The sequence below is a fragment of the Lethenteron reissneri genome, chromosome 32 (genome assembly GCF_015708825.2).
Source record: "Lethenteron reissneri isolate LAM-NWPU_2019-01 chromosome 32, ASM1570882v1, whole genome shotgun sequence".
NCBI lineage: Eukaryota > Metazoa > Chordata > Hyperoartia > Petromyzontiformes > Petromyzontidae > Lethenteron > Lethenteron reissneri.
The window spans coordinates 5,946,934-5,957,321 of NC_083810.1; positions in this window are offsets into that span (position 1 = coordinate 5,946,934).

Below are 10,388 nucleotides of genomic sequence, written 5' to 3' on the forward strand. Positions count from 1 at the left end.
CGCGACGCGGCTGCGCAGCGTTCGGCACGTCGCGAACGCTGAACGAAATATCGCGACAGCAGCGAAGGTTCGGGGTCAGAGGGGAAGGGGAGAGAGCGAGGAGGGGTACAGGGGGGCCCAAGGGACTCATGGGCGAGGAGGGGGGGGGTTCTAGACGAGGGAGGGGGGCCCTTGGAGCACGTGGGAGTGGGGGGAGGGGTCCTTGGCGCGTCTGTTCGCGATCCCCGCGCGCGAAGACGCGAACGGTCGCGACAGTAGTCGCGTTCGTGAGCGCGACTGCTGCGGATACACGCCTCTACGGTCACGTGTACTCACGGCTGTGCCACGTGTACTCGCACCTGTGTATGGCCACGTGTACATGGAAACACCTTGTTGTATGATCGAGTGCTCACACGTGTGTGTGTGTGTACGCGTACACACCTGTAGTCACGTGTTCACACGCTTGTATACGTGTGTAGAGTGTGCACTGCACCACACACACACAGATTGTCGTGTACCACTCTCCGTCAATGTTCACTCTCAGCACCGACCTTCACCACCACCACTATCACCATCACCACCACTATCACCACCACCATTACCACCGTCATCACCATCGTCGCCATCACTATCACACTCCGAAAACTCAGTCTCCCTTTCAAACTAAGCGTGGTGGAAATTCCACATTCCATATGGTTTGGGCGAATCTATCCATGGAACACCCACTGTTGACATTCCACAAATCGGTACTATTTATCGGTACTATTTATCGGTACTATTTATCGGTACTATTTATTGGTACTATTGATCGATCGGAGAGAACATATCCATGGAACACCCACTGTTGACTTCCCACAAATCGCTACTATTTATGGGTAACATTTATTGGTACTATTTATCGACCTGAGAGAGATGATGGGCAGTCGATCGCTTAACCCGGAATTGTAACCCTGTTACTGCAATTACCAGTATGGTCGTGTGTACAGTACTTCTTAATATAAAATCATCATCGCCATGGTCAATCCACCGCTGGATGAATGCCTCACCCAAGGCGCCGCCTCTCACGACCCCGCGATGGTAACAATCCACCCAGCCACCGGCACGATAAGATCACTCCGTCTCCTCCCGTACGTGTCCCGTTCATTACAAACATCTATATATAAACACGCGCGCGCGTGTGTGTGTGCGCGCGTGTATAGATGAATCTAGCGTTACCATTGTTTTAACTCCGTGATTCTTTGTGAACACGCCGCGGGTGACGAGTGACACAACAGAGAGAGAGAGCCGGTGCCGAACTTCTACATTAACCGTGTGCGCCGGTCGGGGTGATGCACAAGATGGGACAAGATCCACTCCGCCACCACCACAAGATCCACACCACCACCACAAGATCCACTCCAACACCACCACAAGATCCACACCACCACTACGACCACCACAAGATCCACACCACCACCACCACCACCACATGATCCACACCACCACCACAAGATCCACACCACCACCACAAGATCCACACCACCACTACCACCACCACATGATCCACACCACCACCACAAGATACACACCACCACCACAAGATCCACACCACCACCACAAGATCCACACCACCACCACAAGATCCACACCACCACCACCACAAGATCCACACCACCACCACAAGATACACACCACCACCACAAGATCCACACCACCACCACAAGATACACACCACCACCACAAGATCCACACCACCACCACAAGATCCACACCACCACCACAAGATACACACCACCACCACAAGATCCACACCACCACCACCACAAGATCCACACCACCACCACAAGATCCACACCACCACCACCACCACAAGATCCACACCACCACCACCACCACTACCACCACCACCACATGATCCACCACCACCACGGGCATCGACACCAAGGTCTCCCGCCGTAGCCTATAGAGCGGGGCTGTAAGGGACAAAGTGCTGCTCGTGGGCCGCCTTCGTCTCGCGAGTGGCGGCGTTGGCTGCTCACCGCACCGGGTCCCATCCGAGGCCGAGTCGTTACCGAGGGGAGCCCCAGGACCGGTTCAGATGATCCATCACTGGGGTTGGCCGTGAGCGGGAATCGAACTCGGGTTCGTAGCGCGGCGCGATAAACCGCTACGCTACCGCTCCCCACGTAAATAAATAGAAAGAAAACAAAGATCCCCCGTATAGCCTTAATAGACTATAGGGGCAAGTGCTGTTAACGAGCACCTATGAAGGCCCGAACGGTACACGAGGGGGTGGGTGGCCAGCACCACGCCCGACCGCCTTTGTTTCCCCAGTGGCGATGTTTACACACCGCACCAGGTACTCATTTGAGGCTGAGTCGACCTAGGGGAGGCTCTGCACCGGTTCAGATAATCGTCACCGGCGTTGGCCCTGAGCGGGAATCGAACCCGGATCACGGGTTCATAGCACAGCGCGCTAACCGCTACACCACCGCCCCCTACACAAATGAATACACAGACAGAACCACACGCGCATAGGAGGCGACGTTTCAGGCCAATGGCCTTTTTTATTATTATCAGAGAGCGAAATGAGATGTACCTGTTTAAATTCAGCTTGGACCACGCTCTTCGTCAATACGTCCAGGAGCTCGATGGCAATGTGGAGGTCTCCTGCCACGCCGACGACACAGAGAGAGAGAGTTTGCGTGTCGCCGTTCCTCTTGCTCCGTTGCAGGAGCGCAGGCTACGGTGGTTCACTGTCGTCCACTCGTGTGGGCTGCGTGGCCACAATCAACGAAGGGTCCATACTCTTTGGTTCTTTCGGTGAAGTCACGTAAGTAGAAAAAAGAAAATTAAAAAAATATATAATATACTCTTTGGTTCTTTCGGCAAAGTCACGTAGGTGAAAAAATAAAGCATAAGAATAAAAATAAAAAATAGAAATAACTAAATTAAATCACGACGTTTCGGAAGCAACACAAGCTTCCGTCGTCAGGTGGGACAACCACAGCAATAAACAAAATTGTTGTCTCAATAAACAAAATTGCTGTGGTTGTCCCGCCTGATGACGGAAGCTTGTGTTGCTTCCGAAACGTCGTGATTTTATTTAGTTATTTCTATATATTTTTTATTCTTATTTTTTCACCTACGTGACTTTACCGAAAGAACCAAAGAGTATGGATCCCTGCAGTCACGAAAACTTCAAATCTAGAAAAAAAATAATCAATCACGACGTTTTGATCGCAACACAGCTGGTTCAGCACTTCCACTGCTGGATATTTTTTTTCCGCCTGAGGTCGACCGCTTGTGTTGCGATCGAAACGTCGTGAGAAATGATTTTTGGTCTTATTTTCTTTTTTCTACCTACGTGACTTTACCGAAAGAACCAAAGAGTATGGATTCCTGCAGTCACGAAAGCTTCAAATCAAGAAGGGTCTTTAGTGAAAACTTACATTTGTAAGGCGCATTTCATCCGTAGATCCCATTGGAAAGTGAGGAATGAACAGAAGCTGAGGGGTAAGCGGCCAGAACTCGCGGTGACAAAGGCCAGTTGATAGGGTTGAGTTTGCGAGATAGGCTTACGTATCGCTTCGAGTCTCCGTGTGCCAGTGTCGTTTCAAGTGGCACGGCCACAATCCCACCGCCGTGGCTCGTGTCGTCTTCAACGTCCCGTCCAACGAAGGAGCTGCTGCACATCGCCGTGGGCCTGCAGGCCGACCATCCTCTCGAGGCGCGAGGAGGCCGCGGGGCCGTGGCGCCGTGGGGCCGCGGGGCCTCCCGACTGTGTGTGTGTGTGTGTCAGGGCGCGGTCCGATACGAAGAGAACGAGAGTGAGATGTCACACAGATCGTAGCCGGTGCTGCTGCTGCTGCTCACGTAGCGGTGCACAATCACAGACGACGACAACAACGACAACAACAACAACGCCGATGTGTTGTGGCCTTAAAAAGGAAAAGTATGTAGTAGGCGACGTTTCGGGTAACGGTCCTTGTGCGGGCAATGCCCCTTAAAGCTTCGGCGTGCTCTGAATCGGGGATCCGTTGCCGGAAACGTCGCCACCTCTGTCGTGCAGCGCGTTCCTTCACAGGTGGCCACACGCGGTCTTCACGGCACTGGGAGGTTGCCGGCGTGCGGGACGAGGCGCGCTGAGCCACGCCGACGGTTTGCGGGATGACGAAATCAAGTTCAAGTTCAAGTTAATGTATTAGGTATATCCCTGTGAGCCATTCGGCTCTTGAATCGGGTGCAACCGCAACAAACAAAAAACAAAAACATGAACAAAAAACATCTTAAAGTGAATATGTGACTAAGTGCAAACAGAAAATCCAAGAAAAGACAGCAAAATATTGCAGAAAAAAACACCGTACACCAACGCTGTGTGCAAAAATCCCAGTGGAATGCAAATCAAACAACAACAACAACAACCACAAGACAACTTAGATTAAGGCCATCAGTCTAACTCTGTACTACAACAAACAAACATGGCTAAATGTGGGACCTCTACTCTTGGATTCTCTCGCCTACAACAGCAGTTTTCTGTTGCTGTGGTTGTCCTACCTGATGACAATTGCTTGTGTTGCGATCGAATCGTCGTGATTTGTTAGTTTTCGACCCACATTACTTTACCGAAAGAACCAAAGAGTATGGATTCCTGCAGTCACGAAAGCTTCAATTTAAGATTATGGGACCTTTCTTTGGCGCTATCAAAATAAATAAGAAATAAGTTTGACCCTTTCTGGCGGCGAGATCGATGTTAAGATCTGGCGTGGATCAATCAGTTTCAAAGGCAATGCATATGTATCATCATTATTATATCACAGTGTCACTAAAAAAATAGGTTCCTGGGTAGTAAGTGTTATTTTCTAATTGTGTATGCCTCAAAAGTACAGAAAATGGCTTTTATTCCCAACACACTTCGCTTTTGTGACCAGGACATTGATATTTTGAAATTTACCTATTTTCGATAAGAAAACGTGTGCATTTGTGTCATTCATTCACGTAAAGGTCTGGTCACAAAAGCGAAGTTTGTGGGGAATAGGAGCCATTTTCTACACTTTTGAGGCATAAGCAATTAGACAATAACACTTACTACCCAGGGACAATGATCGTGTTACATCGTGAATTATCAGAGCATGTGTTTGTGTTCACCATGTTCACCACAATGCCTGCGTGTGGTTACTGCAGACAGGATTCCCTGCGAAAGACATCTGTTTGGTGCTTTAACATCTTGACACCTCCTCTCATATTGCCAGAAAGGGTAGAACCCGATTCCTCAATATGCTTTGAAGAATTAGCAACAATTACCAACGCGCTCTGCTCCCAGCAGCTTACGCGCGAGTTTTCCCACACTGTGAACCAAATACTTCTTGTGCTGGTGAGCTGCGTGGCGAGTTTAGTGCCGGTGTTGGTGAGCTCTGTGGTGAGTTTAGTGTTGGTGAGCTGTGTGATGAGTTTAGTACCGGTGTTGGTGAGCTCTGTGGTGAGTTTAGTGTTGGTGAGCTGTGTGATGAGTTTAGTACCGGTGTTGGTGAGCTCTGTGGTGAGTTTAGTGTTGGTGAGCTGTGTGGTGAGTTTAGTACCGGTGTTGGTGAGCTCTGTGGTGAGTTTAGTGCTGGTGAGCTGCGTGGCGAGTTTAGTACCGGTGTTGGTGAGCTCTGTGGTGAGTTTAGTGTTGGTGAGCTGTGTGGTGAGTTTAGTACCGGTGTTGGTGAGCTCTGTGGTGAGTTTAGTGCTGGTGAGCTGCGTGGCGAGTTTAGTACCGGTGTTGGTGAGCTCTGTGGTGAGTTTAGTGTTGGTGAGCTGTGTGGTGAGTTTAGTACCGGTGTTGGTGAGCTCTGTGGTGAGTTTAGTGTTGGTGAGCTGTGTGATGAGTTTAGTGCCGGTGTTGGTGAGCTCTGTGGTGAGTTTAGTGTTGGTGAGCTGTGTGATGAGTTTAGTGCCGGTGTTGGTGAGCTCTGTGGTGAGTTTAGTGTTGGTGAGCTGTGTGATGAGTTTAGTACCGGTGTTGGTGAGCTCTGTGGTGAGTTTAGTGTTGGTGAACTGTGTGATGAGTTTAGTGTTGGTGAGCTGTGTGGTGAGTTTAGTGCCGGTGTTGGTGAGCTCTGTGGTGAGTTTAGTGTTGGTGAGCTGTGTGATGAGTCTAGTACCGGTGTTGGTGAGCTCTGTGGTGAGTTTAGTGTTGGTGAGCTGTGTGGTGAGTTTAGTGCCGGTGTTGGTGAGCTCTGTGGTGAGTTTAGTGTTGGTGAGCTGTGTGATGAGTTTAGTGCCGGTGTTGGTGAGCTCTGTGGTGAGTTTAGTGTTGGTGAGCTGTGTGATGAGTTTAGTACCGGTGTTGGTGAGCTCTGTGGTGAGTTTAGTGTTGGTGAACTGTGTGATGAGTTTAGTGTTGGTGAGCTGTGTGGTGAGTTTAGTGCCGGTGTTGGTGAGCTCTGTGGTGAGTTTAGTGTTGGTGAGCTGTGTGATGAGTCTAGTACCGGTGTTGGTGAGCTCTGTGGTGAGTTTAGTGTTGGTGAGCTGTGTGGTGAGTTTAGTGCCGGTGTTGGTGAGCTCTGTGGTGAGTTTAGTGTTGGTGAGCTGTGTGATGAGTCTAGTACCGGTGTTGGTGAGCTCTGTGGTGAGTTTAGTGTTGGTGAGCTGTGTGGTGAGTTTAGTACCGGTGTTGGTGAGCTCTGTGGTGAGTTTAGTGTTGGTGAGCTGTGTGGTGAGTCTAGTACCGGTGTTGGTGATCTGTGTGGTGAGTTTAGTTCTGGTATTGGTGAGTTGTGTGGCGAGTTGAGCGCTGTGTGTTTCCGATGCAAGGCCGTGTTCATGACTATTGAGTGCAATTCCTGACCAACATCAGCAGCAGCGCGTGGTTTTCTGAACCAGTTATTCCCACTCCTCATTCACTTTCGTCGTCCTCGTGTCTCCTGTCCGACCTATTTTGTCTTTTCCTCCGCTCGAGCCACGCTCACCCCACGCGCGCTGACTGGCGTGGTGAAGTATGGCCAAACAACAGTCCGTGATCGGGCCCCCAGGGCTGATCACGGGGGAGGGATTTCCTCTAGCAGTGTTGGCGCACATGCACCTCGGATTATCACGCTTGGCTACGTACGCTTGCAAAAGAAATTCTACGTGTGATAATTGGTTTTTTACCCTTCTATCTGGCAACAAAACTGACACCTTTTTTTTTACAAGGAGTCATGTTTGCATATACCACAATACCTGCAGTCGGAATGCAAACAAAAAACACAACTCTGATAATGTATGCACTGTCCTTGAAGTTGATTGGTCCACACCCGAGACAGCTTTCCTTAGAGCCTAGTCTCACATGGTCCTTGAAGTTGATTGGTCCACACCCGAGACAGCTTTCCTTAGAGCCTAGTCTCACATGGTCCTTGAAGTTGATTGGTCCACACCCGAGACAGCTTTCCTTAGAGCCTAGTCTCACATGGTCCTTGAAGTTGATTGGTCCACACCCGAGACAGCTTTCCTTAGAGCCTAGTCTCACATGGTCCTTTAAGTTGATTGGTCCACACCCGAGACAGCTTTCCTTAGAGCCTAGTCTCACATGGTCCTTGAAGTTGATTGGTCCACACCCGAGACAGCTTTCCTTAGAGCCTAGTCTCACATGGTCCTTGAAGTTGATTGGTCAACACCCGAGACAGCTTTTCTTAGAGCCTAGTCTCACATGGTCCTTGAAGTTGATTGGTCCACACCCGAGACAGCTTTCCTTAGAGCCTAGTCTCACATGGTCCTTGAAGTTGATTGGTCCACACCCGAGACAGCTTTCCTTAGAGCCTAGTCTCACATGGTGTTGGACCAGATGACGCCACAAGGCGCACCAGTTCAACGTGCACAACAATAAGTGCAACTCTCACAACACGAAAGAAGCTCAAGCGCTAAACGGGTTCACGGTGACGTTGTTGTCGCTGCCACTCATGGCGGCTTCGCTTTGTGACGCGTCACCGCGTCACGTGCTCAACGTCTCCACGCGCTCTGCGTCCTCCCCTCGACCGTTACGCCGCCCCCCTCCCCCCGGCCGTCTTTGTATCTCCCCGCCCTGAACGAGGTTGTGGTGGCGCGGTGGTTAACAGCACGCCGCACTATGGGGCCGTCCGTAAATGACGTCACGCACCTGGGGGGGGGGGGGTCATACATTTGTGACGATATGTGACGAGGAGGGGGGGGGTTGAGAAATGTGACGTCACATCAAAATGCGCAACTTTAAATAAATATAGACAACACGTTCTACTAAATTAAATTGACTTTTTAATAAAAGTTTTCTCCTACAACATCAGAGTGCAGCGCCACATTAAATACGCACTACAATGACAATAGTTTAAAGCTATTTGAAGCATGTTTTATTTGGGGGGGGGGGAGGCAGAGCTTTGTGACGTCATATTTGAGGGGGGGTTCTGACTTTTTGTGACCCCGTGTTGCTAGGGGGGGGGGGGCGGAGGTCAAAATTCGTCCAAAATCGCGTGACGTCATTTATGGACGGCCCCCATCATCAACCCGGGCAGCCCCGAGTTCGATTCCACGGCCGACGTCGGCGGCGAGTGAGACACAAACTTCCACCCCCCACGTCACCAACCCGCGTTGACCATCGCGGTGAATTATGGTCAAGCAACCCGCAGCAGCGACACGACGTTGTGAGGACTTGGGCGGTGGCTCTACCCAGGACGATCACCGCCACTCGCATCGCGATCCAACGCAGTGATTCCCGTCTGCGTGTCATCCCGTGGTGTTGTGTCACGGGGGCGATTGTTGATCAGACACAATCACCCCTCCCCTCCTCCCCCCTACACTCGTCAACTCAACAGCAAACCGCGATCACGAAATACGCAACCGCTCCAGTTCCGAGCCGGGAAATATTTCGTAAACCCGGAACTCCACATCCAGTATGACACCTCTGGGCTGTGGTGGGGGGGGGGCTACTCCTGGCCACGTCTCTCCCTCCTCTCTCTCTCTCGATCTCTCACAGGGAGCCTGGCGACTGTTGAGCGGGAGGCGAATGCCGCGGTGATGCTGCGAGAGAGATGGGAGCCCCACAGGAATCCACGCCACGGATTCCCGACACCCCCCCCACACACGTGTGTGTGTGTACGTGTGTCAGTGGGGAGCGGTGGTGTAGCGGTTAGCGCGCTGCGCTACGCACCCGCCGGACTGGGTTCAATTCCCGCTCACGGCCAACACCGGTGGCGACTATTTCAACCAGCCCTGGGCCTCCCCTAGGTCGACTAAGCCTCAAATGAGTACCTGGTGCGGTGTGTAAACATCGCCACTGGGGAGACAAAGGCGGTCGGGCGTGGTGCTGACCACCCACCCCCTCGTGTACCGTTCTGGCCTGGATAGGTGCTCACTAACAGCACTTGCCCCAACAGTCTGCTTAGGCTATACGGGGGATCTTTGTCGCTTGTCTTTGCGTGCGGTGTCTGTGCACAGCAGACAGACGCAGTGAGAGACAATCACACACAACAGCCGCACACACATACAAAGACAAAGATCCCCCGTATAGCCTTAACAGACTGTAGGGGCAAGTGCTGTTAGCGAGCACCTATGAAGGCCGGCACGGCACTCGAGGGGGTGGGTGGCCAACACCACGCCCGCCACCTTTGTCTCCCCAGTGGCGATGTTTACACATCGCACCAGGTACTCATTTGAGGCTGAGTCGACCTAAGGGGAGGGCCCATGACCGGTTCAGATAATCGTCACCGGTGTTGTCCGTGAGCGGGAATCGAACTCGAGTCGCCAGGATCGTAGCGCAGCTACACTACCGCTCCCCCCACACACACAGCCACACACACACACAGCCACAGTCACATACACAGCCACACACACACACAGCCACACACACACAGTCACACACACACAGCCACATACACACACAGCCACAACAACAACAACCGCCATTCGCCACTAAGTGGCGGTGACGTCACCACGACGCTTGTGCCAGGCCATGTGCACCTTGAGGCCACGTGAAGTGTCGCGATGAGTGCGTTGCGCTACGAACCCGGCGACACGAGTTCGATTCCAGATCACGGCAAACACCAAAGGTCGACTCAGCCTCAAATGAATACCTGGTGCGGTGTGTAAACATCGCCACGAGGGAGTGACGATTATCTGAATCAGTCCTGGGCTTCCCCTAGGTCAACTCAGCCTCAAATGAGTACCTGGTGCGGTGTGTAAACATCTCCACTAGGGAGTGACGATTATCCGAATCAGTCCTGGGCTTCCCCTATGTCGACTCAGCCTCAAATGAGTACCTGGTGCGATGTGTAAACATCGCCACTGGGGAGACAAAAAAGTTGTTGGCCACCCACCCCCTCGTGCGCTGTGCCGGCCTTCATTGGTGCTCGCTAACAGCACTTGCCCCGACAGTCTGTTAAGGGCTACACGAAGGATCTTTGTGTAGGTGTATGTGTGTACGTGTGCATTCGTTTAAACGT